Source organism: Budorcas taxicolor, chromosome 2 (genome assembly GCF_023091745.1).
Source record: "Budorcas taxicolor isolate Tak-1 chromosome 2, Takin1.1, whole genome shotgun sequence".
Taxonomy (NCBI): Eukaryota; Metazoa; Chordata; class Mammalia; order Artiodactyla; family Bovidae; genus Budorcas; species Budorcas taxicolor.
Genome location: NC_068911.1, coordinates 20,593,932 through 20,610,401, shown reverse-complemented (window position 1 = coordinate 20,610,401; position 16,470 = coordinate 20,593,932). Strand labels below are relative to the sequence as shown.

Sequence of the window (16,470 nt, the reverse complement as noted above, 5' to 3'; positions counted from 1 at the left end):
AAATAAATGGTGCTATTCTGGGCAGAGTGAGAACCCCAAGATGTCTTACTCCTTTATTTTTTCCCCTTCAAAACAGATCTTGATTTAGCAAAAGTTCCCTTTTTAAAATTTGGCCCTGGTTTTTATTTTAATTTTATTATGCATAATCCCAAATGTATTTAGAGATGTAGTGAAAATCAGTCTACCAACGTTAGTTTCACTAATTTTCAACTCATAACCAATCTTGTTTTCTCTAGCATCCCTTCCTGCACCCCAGCAAGACCCTCACCACCATCAAACAAGTTTATCTTGAATTAAATCTTGGACATGATATAATTTCTCCTGTAAATATTTCATCAACTACCTCTAAAACACAAGGACCCCCTTTTAAAACATAGCTATTGTATCATCACCACATCCCAATAAGAATAAATTCTTCTTTTCAGATATCCAGTTAGTGTTCACATATCTGCAGTTGTCATGTTTGTGATAATTTGTTTGTGTGAGCATCCATCCAAATTACGGTCTATACCAGGCAATTGGTTAATATGGCTCTTAGGTCTTTTATAATTTATAGATTCTTTCTTTATCTCTTCTTTTTTTCCTTGAAATTTTATACTGAAGAAACAAAATGATTAGTCCTCTAGATTTTCCCAGAGTCTAGACTTTGCTGATTGTTTGCCCAAGGTATGATTGAATATGTTCCACTAGGTAATTAGATCTAAAGAGAATTGCTTTTGAACATACTTTTATAGTAACATAAAATGTTTATGTGTTAATACATACATATATACAGATAGCCTGGGCTTCGCAGGTGGCACTAGTGATAAGAACCCGCCTGTCCATGTAGGAGCTGCAAGAGGTGTGGGTTCAATCCCTGGGTTGGGAAGGTCCCCTGGAGGAGGGCATGGCAACCCACTCCAGTATTCTTGCCTCAAGAATCCCATGGATAGAGGAGTCTGGCAGGCTACAATCCATAGGGTCGCGCAGAGTCAGACACAACTGAAATGACTTAGCCCACATGCACATATACATATAGCCTGAAGAATAAAAATATCCTTGTAACACCTCCCTGGTGCCCTGTTTATATTTTTTAGTTTGACTGTGCTGAGTCTTAGTTGTGGCACGTGGTGATCTTCAATCTTCGTTGCAGCATGTGGTCTCTTAGTTGCTTCATGCGAACTCTTCATTGTGGCACGTGGGATCTAGCTCCCTGATCAGAGGTGGGACCCAGTCCCTCTGCGCTGGGAGTGTGTAGTCTTAGCCGCTGGACCACTGGGGAAGTCCCTACCTAGTGCCTCTTGGGCATATGCGTGCGTTTTAATTGCTCAGTCGTGTCTGACTCTTTGCAACTGCATGGACTGTAGCCTGCCAGGCTCCTCTGTCCATGGAATTCTCCTGGCAAGAATACTGGGGTGGGTTGCCATTCCCTTCTCCACGGAATTTTTCTGACCCAGGAACTGAACCCAGGTCTCTTGCATTGCAAGCATATTCTTTACCATCTGAGTCACCGGGAAGCCCTACCTAGTGCCTTAGAAGCCCTTCAATAACATCCGTCTTCATCTTCCCTAGAGGTAATCTCTATCTTGACTTCTGTAGTAACGATTTTTCTTCTAGTTATACATATATATATATACACATTCCTAACCAATATATTAGGTGTTCTCTCAGCTTTTTGAATTGTATATAAATGTAATCAGACCATACATATTTTCCCGTGACATTTATTTTGCTAAGCCTTTTATTTTTGAGATTCATCCCTGTTTATGTATGCAACTATAGTTCATTCATTTTTGCTGATGTATAGTAATCTACCATGTGGATGTGCTACAATCTATTTATCCATTCTACTATTGATGGACATTTGGTTTTCCCCCTCAGTTTGGGGGTATCATGAATAACACTGCTCTGAATAGTCTTGTACATGCCTTATGGACTTGGGCAAGAATTTCTCTAAGCTATATACCTAGGAGTGAAAGTGCTGAGTCATAGAGTATATGTAAGTTCAACTTTACAAGAAAATGCGAAATTGTTTTCTGCAAGTTGATTTTGTTCCCTTCCAAATCCTTACACCTTTTCATTTTTGTTGTCATGGCCTTATTATACCAGCTAAGTTTTCTAATACAATAGGATGGCAATTATCCTTTTCTCATTCTGATCACAAAGGGAAAACTTTCAACATTAAATTGATTTTTTTTTTTTTTGGATTGAATGGGATTTTTTAGAGTTTTCTCTCTTATCAGATTAAGAAAATTCCTATTTCTTCTTTGCTTGGAGTTTTTTAAAATTATGATTTATTTTTGAATTTTATTGAATACTTTTTCTGTGTCTTTTCTGATGATAAAATGATTGTCCTATCTTATTCTTTTAGTATAGTGAATTATACTGATTAATTCTCCCTTTTTTCTAGCTTTATTGACATATTGACATATATGTGTTTGTTTAAGGTAAACAATGTAATGATTTGATACATGTATATATAGTGAAATGATTGCTACAATAAGGTTAGTTAACACCTTCATCCTCACATAATCGCCTTTTTGTGTTTGTGATGATAACATTTAAGATCTACTCTCTTAACAACTTTCAAGAATATGAAAGTGAAAGTGTTAGTTGCTCAGTCGTGTCTGTCTCTTTGTGACCCCAGGGACTGTAGCCCAACGGGCTCCTCTGTCCATGAGATTTCCCAGGTTAGAATACTGGAGTGGGTTGTCGTTTCCTTCTCCAGGGAATCTTCCCCACCCAGGGATTGAGCTCCGGTCTCCTGCATTGCAGGCAGATGCTTTACCATCTGAGCCACTAGGAAAGCGCTTAAGAATATAGCACAGTATTATTGAGTCTGGGTAGCAAAACTTTTTCATTTTATAGCTGAAAGTTTGCACCCTTTGACCAACATTTCCCTGATTTCCCCCATGCCCCAGCCCCTGGCAACTACCATTCTACTATTTTTGTGAGTTTGAATTTTATAGATTCCACATATAAGTGAGAACATGTAGTATTTGTCTTTCTCTGACTTAAAAAAAAATTATTTGGCTGCTTTGGGTCTTAACTGCAGCATGCAGGATCTTCATTTGCCTCATGCAAGATCTTTTGTTGTGGCTCATGGACTCTGTAATTGCAACTCTCAGGCTTAGTTGCCCCAGGCATGTGGGATCTTAGTTCCTTGGTCAGGGATCAAACCCACGTCCCCTGCATTGCAAAGGACATGAGGGTGTAGATATCTCTTTGAGACAGTGATTTCATTTCTATTGGGTATATATCCAGAAGTGGGATTGCTGGTGATAGGATAGTTCTATTTTCAAGTTTTTGAAGGATCTCAATACTATTTTCCACAGTGCTAAGTCACTTTAGTAGTGTTCGACTCTTTGAGACCTCATGGACCTGTAGCCCACCAGGCTCCTCTGTCCATGGGATACTCCAGGCAAGAATGCTGAAATGGGCTGCCATTTCCTTCTCTAAGGGATCTTCCTGACCCAGGTTGGCAGGCAGATTCTTTACCGCTAGCGCCACCTGGGAAGCCTGTTTTCCATAGTCGCTCCAGGAGTTTACATTTCCACCAACAGTGATCCAGGGTTCCCTTTTCTCCACAGCCTCACCGACATTAGCTGTTACTTGTCTCTTTGATAACACTTATTCTAATAGGTGTGAAGTGATGTCTCAGTGTAGTTTTTACGTGCATTCCCTTCATGATTAGCGGTGCTGAGCATCCTTTTATGTACCTGTTGGTCGTTTGTGTGTTCTTTGGAAAAATGTCTATTACATTCTTAGCCCATTTTGAAATCAGATTATCACTAAATCTGACATGGAGTTATACCAGTTCGTTATATATTTTGGGTATTAACTTCTTTCCAGATAGATGATCAGCTTAAATGGGAAAAATTTTTGAAAAAAGAATAGGTCCATGTACGTGTTTGACTGAGTTGCTCTACTGTGCATCTGAAGCTAACCCAACATTGTTAACTATACTCCAAAATGAAACAAAAAACTTAAACAGCCAAATGGTTAGCAAGTATTCCCCCCATTAGGTAGGTTGCCTTTTTGTTTCGCTGACTGGGGGTTTGCTGTGCCGGAGGTCTGAGTCTGATATAGCCCCACCTGTTGGTTTTTGCTTTGGTTGCCTGTGCTTCCGTTGTCATATACCAAAAATTGTTGCCAAGACCGACGTCGACGAGCTCTTTCCCCGTGCTTTCTTCTGGTAGTTTTACCATTTTGGATCTTCTATTTAAATCTTTAATCCATTTCCAGATAATTTTTGTGGGTGGTGTAAGATAGGAGTTCAATTTTATTATTTTGCATGTGAATGTCCAGTTTTCCCACCATTTATGGAAGAGATTATCCTTTCCCTATTGACTATCCTTGGCTCCCTTATAAAATGCTAGTTGACTTTACATGTGTGGGTTTATTATGTAGGCTCTTGATTCTTTTCCCCTTGATCTATGTGTCTGTTATTATGCCAGTACCATACTGTTTTATTATTATAGCTTTGAAAGAAATCAGTAAGTATGATGCCTCCAGCTTTATTCTTCCTTCTCAGAATTGCTTTGGTTCTTCAGGGGCTTTGTGGTTCCATACAGATTTTAGGGTCGCTTTTTCTATTTTTCTGGAAAATGCATTGGGATTTTTAAAAGAGATTGCTTTGAATCTATAAATGCTTTTGGGTAGAATGAACATTTTAGCAATATTAATTCTTCTCATCCACAAACACAGGATATTTTTCCATATTTGTGTCTTCAATTTCTTTCATCAATACTTTATAACCTACCATATACTTTCATGCTGCTAAGCTGCTAAGTCATTTCAGTCGTGTCCAACTCTGTTCAACACCATAGGTGGCAGCCCGCCAGGCTCCCCCATCCCTGGGATTCTTCAGGCAAGAACACTGGAGTGGGTTGCCATTTCCTTCTCCAATGTATGAAAGTGAAAAGTGAAAGTGAAGTCACTCAGTCTTGTCCAACCCTCAGCAACCGCATGGACTGCAGCCTACCAGGCTCCTCCGTCCATGGGATTTTCCAGGCAAGAGTACTGGAGTGGGGTGCCATTGCCTTCTCTGTTAAATTTACCTGTAAGTATTTTATTTTTTAAATGCTGTTATAAACAGCATTATTTACTTCTTTTTCATGTATTTCATTGTTGGTGTATAGAAATGCATCTTTTATAGGTTTATTTTTGTATCTACAACTTTACTGAACTCATTTACTAGTTTTAACTATTTTTTTTTCTCTTCAGTGGAGTCTTTAGGATTTTCTATGTATAAGATTATGTCATCTGCAAAAAAGACACTTTTACTTCTTTCTTTATGACCTGGATGCGTTATATTTCTTTTCCTTGCCTAATTGTTCTGGCGAGGACTTCTAGGACTACAATGAATAGAAATGTTGAGACGGAGCACCTTTGTTTTATTCTTAGTCTTAGTGGGAAAGCTTTCAGCCTTTCACCATTGAGTAGGATATAAGCCTTGGGTTTTTCATATATGACCGTTATCACGTTGTTCTTGTTCAGTCGCTCAGTTGTGTCCGACTCTTTCGACCCTATGCACTGCAGCACATCAGGCCTCCCTGTCCTTCACCATCTCCCGGAGCTTGCTCTAACTCATGTCCGTCGAGTCAGTGATGCCATCCAACCATCTCATCCCCTGTCATCCCCTTCTTCTCCTGCCTTCAGTCTTTCCCAACATCAGGGTCTTTTCCAGTGAGTCAGTTCTTCGCATCAGGTGGCCAAAGTATTGGAGCTTCAGCTTCAGCATCAGTCCTTCCAATGAATATTCAGGACTGATTTCCTTTAGGATTGACTGGTTTGATCTCCTTGCAGTCCAAGGGACTCCCAAGAGTCTTTTCCAACACCACAGCTAAAAAGCATCAATTCTTCAGCACTCAGCCCTCTTTATGCTCCAGCTCTCACATCCTTATATGACTACTGGAAAAACCATAGCTTGGACTAGGTGGACCTTTGTTGGCAAAGTAATGTCTCTGTTTTTTAATGCACTGTCTAGGTTTGTCATAGCTTTTCTTCCAAGGAGCAAGCATCTTTTAATTTCGTGGCTGCAGTCACCATCTGCAGTGATTTTGGAGCCCAAGAAAATAAAGTCTGTCACTGTTTCCATTGTTTCCCCATCTATTTGCCATGAAGTAATGGAACTGGATGCCATGATCTTAGTTTTTTGAATGTTGAGTTTCAAGCCAGCTTTTTCACTTTCTTTTCACCTTGATCAAGAGGCTCTTTAGTTTCTCTTTGCTTTCTGCCATAGGATGGTTTCATCTGCTTATCTGAGGTTATTGTGTTAAGGTATACCCAATTTTTTGAGAGTATTTTTTAATCATAAAAGGATGTTGAATCATGCCAGGTACTTTTCTGCATCTGTTTTTAAATTTTTTATTTATTATTTTTTATTGCACTGGGTCTTCATTGCTTTGTGCAGGCTTCCTCTCTAGTTGTGATGAATGGGGCTACTCTTCATTGCAGTGAGTGGGTTTCTCATTGCAGTGGCTTCTCATTGCAGAGCATAGGTTCTAGGTGCTCGGACTTCAGTAGTTCTGACACACAAGCTCAGTAGTAGTGGTTCACAGGATGTTACTCCACAGCAGGTGGAATCTTCCTGGATCAGGGATCAAACCTATGTCCCTTGCATTGACAGGAGGATTCTTATCCACTGCACCACCACGCAGGTCCCTTTTCTGCATCTATTGAGATGATTGTATGATTGTTATCTTTCATCCTATTAATGTGGTGTGTCATGTTTATTGATTTGCGTATGTTGAACCATGTCTGCATCCCAGACATAACCTCACTTGAGGATGGTGTATGATCCTTTTAATGTGCTGTTGAATTCAGTTTGTATTTTGTTGAGAATTTTTGTATCTATACTCATCAGTGAAATTGGCCTATAGTTTTCTTTTCTTGTAGTGCCCTTATCTGGCTTTGACGTAATGGTCATCCTAGTTTGTGAAATGAGTTTAAGAATTCTGTACTCTTCAATATATTGAAAGTGTTTAAGAAAGACTGCTGTTAATTCTTCTTTAAATGTTTGTTAGAATTCATCAGGGAAACCATCTGGTCCTGGAGTTTTCTGTGTTAAGAGGTTTTTGATTACTGATACAATTTCCTTACTTATTATTGGCCTGTTCATATTTTTTATTTCTTAATGATTCAGTCTTAGGAGGTGTAATGTTTCTAGGAATTTATCCATTTTTTCTTAGATTATTCAATTGGTTGGCATATAATTGCTCACAGCAGTCTCTTATGATCCTTTGAATTATTGTTGTAATGTCTCTTCTTTCATTCCTGATTTCAGCTATTTGGGTTCTCTCTTTTTTTTTTTCCTTAATTAGTCAAGCTAATTCCTGATAGCTTCCTGACGTCCCTGATGGCTCAGACGGTAAAGCATCTGCCTACAATGTGGGAGACCCAGGTTCAATCCCTGGGTTGGGACGATCCCCTGGAGAAGGAAATGGCAACCCACTCCAGTATTCTTGCCTGGACAACCTCATGGATTTTCCTCCTATGGAGGAGCCTGGTAGGCTATAGTCCATCGACTTCACTTTCACTTTTCACTTTCAGTCAAGCTAAAGCATGGTCAATTTTATCTTTTTAAAAAAACTATTAGTTTTGTTGATCCTCTTTATTGTTCTTTCTAGTCTTCATTTCATTTCTTTATGCTCCGATCTTTTTTTATTTCTTTCTGCTAATCTTGGGCTTGATTTGTTCTTCTAGTCCGTCAGGTGTACAATTTTCTGGCGGGGCACAGAGCTCATGGGTTGCCCAGAAAGGGGAATATGAATAAGAGGACAGGAGCTAGTCTGAGCTAGGCTAAAAGGTTTTCTGAGTATTGTGAGGATAAGCACACCTAGAATTTTATTCTCCTTCCTTTCCCTATGCCTTCTCAGCTTCTGGGCAAGAGGGTAGCGGGCTCCTGAGCAAGGACGGCCACCAGGTTTGTTCTGTGGTTCCCAGAGCTCGGGGCAGGCAGTGAGTGGGGCACCTCCGCTGGTGCCACCTGACCTTGTCCCCCAGCTTAGGGCAGCTTCTCGCTGCCTGTGAGCACCAGGGTCTGCAGGATGACAGATGGTGATACAGTTCCCTTGATCTCGTCATTCTCATCCACCACCACAAGTCGGCGACTCCCTGCTTCCACTAGCCTGCTGAGAAAGGTCTCCAGAGTCTCATCCAGGTAGCACTTGAAGCCAGATTTAAAGTAATGTGATCAATTTTTCAGGGCTTTGACTACAGGCACATCTAGGTTGTGGTAGGTCTTTTATGCTGCCTGATGGATAACGTCAATGAAGAAGGAAATGGTAACCCACTCTAGTGTTCTTACCTGGGAAATCCCATGGACAGAGAAGCCTCACGGGCTACAGTCCAGAGGATCCCAAAGAGTCGAACATGACTGAAGTGACTTAGCACGGATAACATCAAACGTGGAATAGATGTTCACCACCTGACCTTCCTCATTCACTGGCAGATTCTGTACAAAGACGCCCAGAGCCATGTCAATGGGGTCATAGTACAGAGCATAGCAATGCTGGCATAGAAGCTAATCTTCTATTAGACTTAGACATGAACTCTGGCTTAAGAACTCAGTGATAAACACTTTGAGGAACTTGAGAATGCACTTGTGGGTGAGGATGTACAAGATGTTGCTTGATTCTGGGTCAACAACCGGCAACCTGTGGGTCTTGTTTGGAATTAATGAAAAGACAGCATTAAACAAGTTGGCATTAGGAGAAATGCAGACAAGTGGTTTAAAGAAGTCCTGTATATACACCTCCTTTCAAGTTTCTATTTTGTATTCTTCCAGCTCATAGCTCTGGAACCAAGGCTGATTTATAGTAATAGTGCAGGATATTGATGAAATTGGTGATAATCCACATGCCCACAAGTCCTTGCTTTTTAGTATCCAGAAAGGGGCAGCCTGTATACCTGCAGGGAAGTAGCAAATACAACCAAGTTGGAGCTTGTGAGAATCAGGTCATAGCAGCCAGAAACTTTATAAAGGACGGATATATGTTATTGTTGGATTCTGGGGTCTCTCTCTTTTTTAGCTAATTAATTTTATTTATTTTTGGCATGCAGGACCTTTGTTGTGGCATATGGGATTTTTTGTTTGGTGTGAGGGCTCTTCCTTGTGGTATGCGGGCTTCTCTCTAGTTGTGGGGCATGGGCTCCAGAACACCTGGGCTCAGCAGCTGCCACGTGTGAGCTCTGTAGTTCTGGCATCTGGGCTTGGCTGTCCCCTGATCAGAGATCGAACCTGCATCCCCTGTGTTGGAAGATGGACTCTTAACCACTGGACCCCCAGGGAAGTCCTGATTCTGGAGTCTCTTGAGGATGTTCATTTTTCCAGAGTTGGATACTCTCAAAAAGTGACCATATCGATTGCAAGAGGCCCTGGCTGGGTTCATTTGCTCTAGGAACCTCACTTGCTTTATTATTATTATTATTATAAAGGTATTTATTGCTTTGGTGCTTCCCTCATGGCTCAGACGGTGAAGAATCTGCCTGCAGTGTGAGAGACCTAGGTTCGATCCCTTGGTTGGGAAGATCCCCTGGAAAAGGGAATGGCTACCCCCTCCAGTGTTCTTGCCTGGAGAATTCCATGGACAAAGGAGCCTGGCAGCTACAGTTCGTGGGATCACGAAGACCCAGACACAACTTAGCGACTAAACAACTACAACAACAAAATAGATAATGTATTTCCTGTGTTTCATGAAGTTAACTAGTTGCTATTATAGGTACAATAAGAATTAGTTCTGTTTTCTGACCTCCTGAGAATAATATTTTAAGGTAAGTGTTAGTCGTGTCCAACTCTTTCTGGAACCCATGGACTGTAGCCCACCAGACTCCTCTGTCCAGGTAAGGAATTGCCTATTCATTGAACACAACTCAATAACTGGAGTTGACTAATGATAGACCAGGGAACAGTCAGGCACAGTGTAGTAAATTATGTTCTGTCATCTTATAATTCTTAATAATTCAGCTGTCACTCTAGACATTTTAGTGTCTTTGGAGAATGGAGAGAAATAAAATTTAGGCGGCTATTACAGACAAGGTAAAAATCTGGGGTGTCAGGGGAAGGAAAGGCTTCACAGAGAAGACTCTAAAATTGGGTGCCGGATGGTGAGTGAAAGTTCACAAAGGTGACACGGGGAGAAAGAGAGGGCATTCTAGACAGAAGGAACAAGATGGACACAGATCACAGATGGAAGACATCTTCGCTGGGAATAGAGACGCTGCGTGCATTTGTGAGAAAGAGTTCAGGAAGGCAGATTGAAGGGGCAGGGTGGGGGCCAGGTAATATGGTGTTCTTAAGAGTTAGACAAGCCTGGGACCAGACTCCTGCTCGGCTTCTAATTAGCTCTGCAATCTTGAGCAAGTACCTCTGTAATATTCATAATTCCCTATCTGTAAATTCATAAGAACAAACCAGTACCTACCTCCTAGGATTACTGTGAGTTTGAAATAAGAGAGTCCATTTAAAGTGCTTAAAATGACACTTGATCACGAGGTATCATTTACAGGCTCAGTCAATAGACGTGTGTGGTTGCTATTGTTACTGTCATGCTAGTAACAATGTGTGTATGGGTATACACACTAATAACAATAGTTCTTCTATGTGAATAAAGGGACTAGATTATGAAATGGTTTAAAGACCATGTTTAAGAGTACAGCCTTTTTCTTTTAGGCCAATGTTTCTATAATGTGGTCAATTAGTCTATAAAAGTAACAGTCCTCAAGCAGCTTCTGTGGCAAAAGCAATGCAAAGATACCTGTTTGAAAATTTTATGAATTTGAAATGGAAGAAAAATTATCAAATACCATTATGCTCTTAATAAGGGTTCACACATAGAGATGGCTCAAATTGGACAGACTCTTAAGGTGTAGTTAAAATTATCAGGATATAGTTTCTTTTAGTTATATCATTGGAATATTATTGCTTATGTGTGTAAAGTTTGCATTTTTTCTTGTTACTATTGTGTTGTGTTATGACTCTGATTAACAAAAATAGATTAATGACTGAAAAAGTGATTCATTGAAGTGTAAAAGCAATGATAAAAATAGTACAAAAACTACAATTCAGAAGTGCAATTAGTGAACAGGATTTCAGGATCTGTTGGAACAAGAGCATCTGTGAACATAATGAATTCACCCAAGCAGCTGAAAGGGAAAGTGTGACTGGGAAGGGTGGCTATGAATATCTAAAAACAGGATTTTATTGAACCAGAGGTTTATTCTCCTCTTGCCTCCAGTGTGCACTCTGTATTAGAAAACTCTGTCAGAATGCTTTGTGATGCTCTCAGTGGTTTTACATCATTCCCGAAACAGAATAACCTGGAGACTTCCCTGGTGACCCAGTGGTTAAGATTCCTTTTTTTTAATGCAGGGGGCACAGGTTCAGGGAACGAAGATCGCACATGCTATGCAGCACAACCAAAAAATAAGCAAATGAAAAAACAAAATAGAATAACCTTATAGGTCAACCTGGAGAAGGAAACAGCACCCCACTCCAGTATTCTTGCCTGGAAAATTCCATGGACGGAGGAGCCTGGCAGGGCTACAGTCCATGGGGTCACAAAGAGTCGGACACAACTGAGCATGCTTGCCTATGGGTCAACCAGTAGTTTTTCCTGAAGTAGGCACAAAATAATATTTTCTGGTATGAAATTGATTTATTTTATTTCTAAATGCGAAGAGGCCGAAACAGTAGCATCCACAGATGCAAGCCATGCTAGGGCCAACATGTTTATAAAACTGGCCTCAAACTCAGGACAAATAAAATGCTGGGAGAGGAAGCCAAAGCAGTCATGGGCAAACCTAAAGTCAGGGCAGGATGCTGCGTAGCGCAAATGACACACAAAGATGTGGAACTCTTATTGTAATGATGACAGCCAGATTTTGTTTTCAGTTCAGTTCAGCCCCTCAGTTGTGTCTGACTCTTTGCGACCCTGTGGACTGCAGCATGCCAGGCTTCCCTGTCCATCGCCAACTCCTGGAGCTTACTCAAACTCATGTCCGTTAACTCGGTGATGCCATCCAACCGTCTCATCCTCTGTCGTCCCCTTCTCCTCCTGCCCTCAATCTTTCCCAGCATCAGGGTCTTTTAAAAAAATTTTTTAATAGTTGAATAATTTATTTTGTTTTATAGTTAAGTAAAACTATAAAACAAAACTATATTTTGTTTCATAGTTGAGTAAAACTATAAAACAAGACTATATTTTTGTTTTATAGTTGAGTCAAACCACAGAAAGGGAAAGATATACTCTACTGAATGCAGAGTTCCATAGAATAGCAAGGAGAGATAAGAAGGCCTTCTTAAATGAACAACGCAAAGAAATACAGGGAAGCAATAGAATGGGAAAGACTAGAGATCTCTTCAAGAAAATTAGAGATATCAAGGGAACGTTTCATGCAAGAATGGGCACAATAAAGGACAGAAATGGTGAGGACCTAACAGAAGCAGAGGAGATTAAGAAGAGGTGGCAAGAAGAACTATACAGAAAAGATCTTAAGGACCCAAACAATCACGATGATGTGGTCACTTACCTAGAGCTGGTCATCCTGAAGTGTAAGTGGGCCTTGGGAAGCATCACTATGAACAAAGCTAGTGGGGGTGATGGAATTCCAGCTGAGCTACTTTAAATACTAAAAGATGATGCTGTTAAAATGCTTCACTCAGTGTCAGCAAACTTGAAAACTCAGCAGTGGCCACAGGACTGGAAAATGTCAGTTTTCATTCCAATTCCAAAGAAGAGCAGTGCCAAAGAATGTTGAAACTAACATACAACTTTGCTCATTTCACATGATAGCAAAGTTATGCTCAAAATCCTTCAAGCCAGGCTTCAGCAGTACTTGAATCAAGAACTTCCAGTTGTACAAGCTAAGTTTAGAAAATGCAGAGGAACCAGAGGTCAAACTGCCAACATTTGTTGGATCATGGAGAAAGCAAGGGAATTCCAGAAAAACATCTACTTCTGCTTCATTAACTATACTAAAGCCTTGACTGTGGATCAGAACAAACCATGGAAAATTCTTAAAGAGACTGGAATATCAGACCACTTTACTTGTCTCCTGAAAAACCTATATGTGGGTCAAGAAGCAACAGTTAGAACCAGACATGAAACAACTGATTGGTTCAAAATTGGGATGGGGTACAACATGGCTGTATATTGTCACCCTGCTTATTAAACTTCTATGCAGAGTGTGTGTGTGTATGTTAGTCACTCAGTCATGCAGAAATGCTGGGTTGGATGAATCACAAGCTGGAATCAAGACTGCTGGGAGAAATATCAGTGTCTCAAATGATGCAGATGATACCACTCTAATCACAGAAAGTGAAGAGAAACTAAAGAGTCTCCTGATGAGGGCGAAAGAGAAGAGTGAAAAAGGTGGCTCAAAACTCAACATTACAAAAATTAAGATCATGCCGTCCAATCCTATCACTTCATGGAAAATAGAAGGGGAAAAAAATGGAAGCAATGGCAGATTTTCTTTTCTTGGGCTCTAAAATCACTGAGGACGGTGACTGCAGCCTTGAAATTAAAACATGCTTGCTCCTTGAAAGGAAGACTATGACGAACCGAGACAACGTCTTAAAAAGCCCAGACATCACTGCCTACAAAGGGCCATATAATCAGTGTTAGTCGTTAGTTGCTCAGTCGTGCCCGACTCTTTGTGACCCCATGGACTGCAGTCCACCAGGCTCCTCTGTCCATGAGATTTTCCAGGCAAGGATACTGGAGTGGGTCGCCATTTCCTTCTCCAGGGGATCTTCCCAACCCAGGGATCGAACCTGGGTCTCCTGCACTGCAGGCAGATTCTTTACTGACTGAGCTACAAGGGAAGCCCCATATGAGCTATGGTTTTTCCAGTAATCACATATGGTTGTGAGAGTTGGACCATAAAGAAGGCTGAGCACCCAAGAATTGATGCTTTTGAACTGTGGTGCTGGAGACTCTTAAGAGTCCCCTGGACTGTAAGGAGATCAAACAGGTCAATCCTAAAGGAAATCAACCCTGAATATTCATTGGGAGGACTGATGCTGAGGCTGAAGCTCCAGTACTTTGGTCACCTGATGGGAAGAGCTGACTCACTGGAAAAGACCTTGATGCTGGGAAAGACTGAAGGTGAAAGGAAAAGGGATGAGGATGAGATGGTTGGATAGCATCACCAACTCAATGGACATGAGTCTGAGCAACTCCAGGAGACAGTGGAGGACTGAGGAGCCTAGCATGCTGCAGTCCATGGAGTTGGAAAGAGTCGGACATGACTTACTGACTGAACAACAACAACAAAACCATTAGTGGGGGATAGAATAAACCAGCTCTTTGCATCTCTGTGGTACCCATATGAAAGAGAAAGACATACCTTATAATTTTGAACTCTCATTATCATTTAATCTAATATTTTTGTGAGAGATGATGCAGATTAGAAGTGTATTTGAGGGCATGCTGATGGAGGACCAGGCATGTGTCCAGCAAAGAAAGGTTTTGACTTTCGAAAAGTATCAACTTTTTTTTTTTAATATTTGTTTATTTTTTTGGCTGCCTAGGGTCTTGGCTGCCTCTCGTCTCAGAGGATGAGATGGTTGGATGGCATCACCAACTTGATGGACATGAATTTGAGCAAACTTCGGGAGTTGGTGATGGACAGGGAAGCCTGGCATGCTGCAGTCCATGGGGTTGCAAGGAGTCGGACACGACTGCGCGACTGAATTGAACTGAACTAAGTGGGTCTTAATTGTGGCAGGCAGACTCAGTAGTTGTGACTTACAGGTTTAATTGACCATAGGGCATGTTGGATCCTACTTCCCCAACCATGTTGGGACCCACGCCCCCCTGCATTGGAAAGCAGATTTCTAACACTGGAGCACCAAGGAAATTCCCGTATCTATTGCTACAAAAATGTATAGTCGCTTCAAAACCTCATCATTTAAACAATAGGAATTTATTAATCTCACGAGTCTGTCGGCCAGTGGAGTGGTTCTTCTCCTCTCTGCTAGGCTTACCCTGGTGTCGGTGACAAGATGTGAGCAGGACCAGTTGTGTCTTTTGTGGAGCTCAGGCCCCCTTATTTAGACATTATGAAGAATTTTAAAGTAATGACAACAGAACATTAAACCAAGCATGGGATCTTTCTTACATAGGACCCTGTGTGACTGCAAAGGCCAAGAGCCATGAAGGCACTCCTAGCTGTGGGTCATCGTGTAGGCGGCTCTGCTGCCCTCAGCTGGGTTCTTCCATGTGTCTGAGTAGCAGTGTGGCTAGTCTGGGTTAGACTTGGCTGGGACAACAGGGGTAGCTCTACTCTGTCCATCTCATCCTTTAGCAGGCTGGCCCAAGCATGTGCCTGTGGCAAAGAGACAGGAGGAAGGACAAGCAAGCCCAAACATGTAGGCACTTCTCAGGTCTCTGCTTTGTCACACTTGCTGCCATCCACTGGATCACGAGTGGGCTTCCCAGGGGGCACTAGTGGTTAAGAGACCACCTGTCCATGCAGGTGGACAGAAGACTCAGATTCGATCCCTGGGTTGGGAAGATCCCCTGGAGGAGGGCACAGTAACCCACTCCAGTATTCTTGTCTGGGGAATCCCATGGACAGAGGAGCCTGGTAGGCTGCAGTCCATAGGGTTGCACAGAGTCGACGTGACTGAAGCAACTTAGCAAGCACGCATGCACGCACACTGGGTCCCAGCAACTGCTATGGCCAACCCAGAAGTAGAGCGGGAGGGTGCTACCACACTATGACAAAGGGATGAAGAATTAGGGCTGCTTTTGCCTTGCACCTCCCTCGACTACTCAAAACTAGCTGTATCCAAGTGCTAAAATTCCACACTGTCTTATTTACTAAGAACAGTTAAGAATGGTGATCTTCACTAAGTGGTGAAGAAGAAACAAAAATTGTTAGCACCATCAAATCTCCATGACAGAGCATATGTCTTTTCCATGTGTCTTGCAAATAAATGGGTGGCTTGGACTAAAACTGTTTTTCTACCCTGAAGTGTGCTGGCTATCCAGGAGGAATGTACTCATGTGAAAAACTGAAATGAGAGAGGAGATAAAATTTCTTTATAACACTAATAATGCCAGGAAAAACCAGAAACCAGAAATCATCCTTGTCATTACCAGTGTTGTGAGGAAATGTTATCTCAAAGGTTTCCAGTGAGTGTCAACATGCCATGGGCAGTAGGTTGAAAATCTCAAACCTCTCATTTCAACCTCATCGGATATTAAGTGCAGAAGATAACATATCAGGAAATTGAACTGTGATGCAGGAGGCTTTGTCAGCCAGCATTGAGTCTTCCCTAACACTTGATTTTTTTCCATTTTCTGGAGAAAGACATCTGTGACATTGGGCATATTTAAAAACCATTCAGTGTGCCAGAAAACATGGAGAAATTCTTTCCTGTGCTGAACCCAAACAGGAAACTTTAGAAATTCATTTGCAACTGTCATCCAAGTTAAAACATCCAAAGACTTCCCTGGTGGTCCACTGCTTGAGAAT

The 16,470-nt window shown here is 41.4% G+C and overlaps 1 pseudogene; it reads right to left on the bottom strand.

The window, feature by feature from the left end:
- Window positions 1-7,987: 7,987 nt before the first annotated feature.
- LOC128059984 (5'-AMP-activated protein kinase subunit gamma-1-like) overlaps window positions 7,988-16,470 on the bottom strand; it is an 88,028-nt pseudogene continuing 79,545 nt past the window's right edge.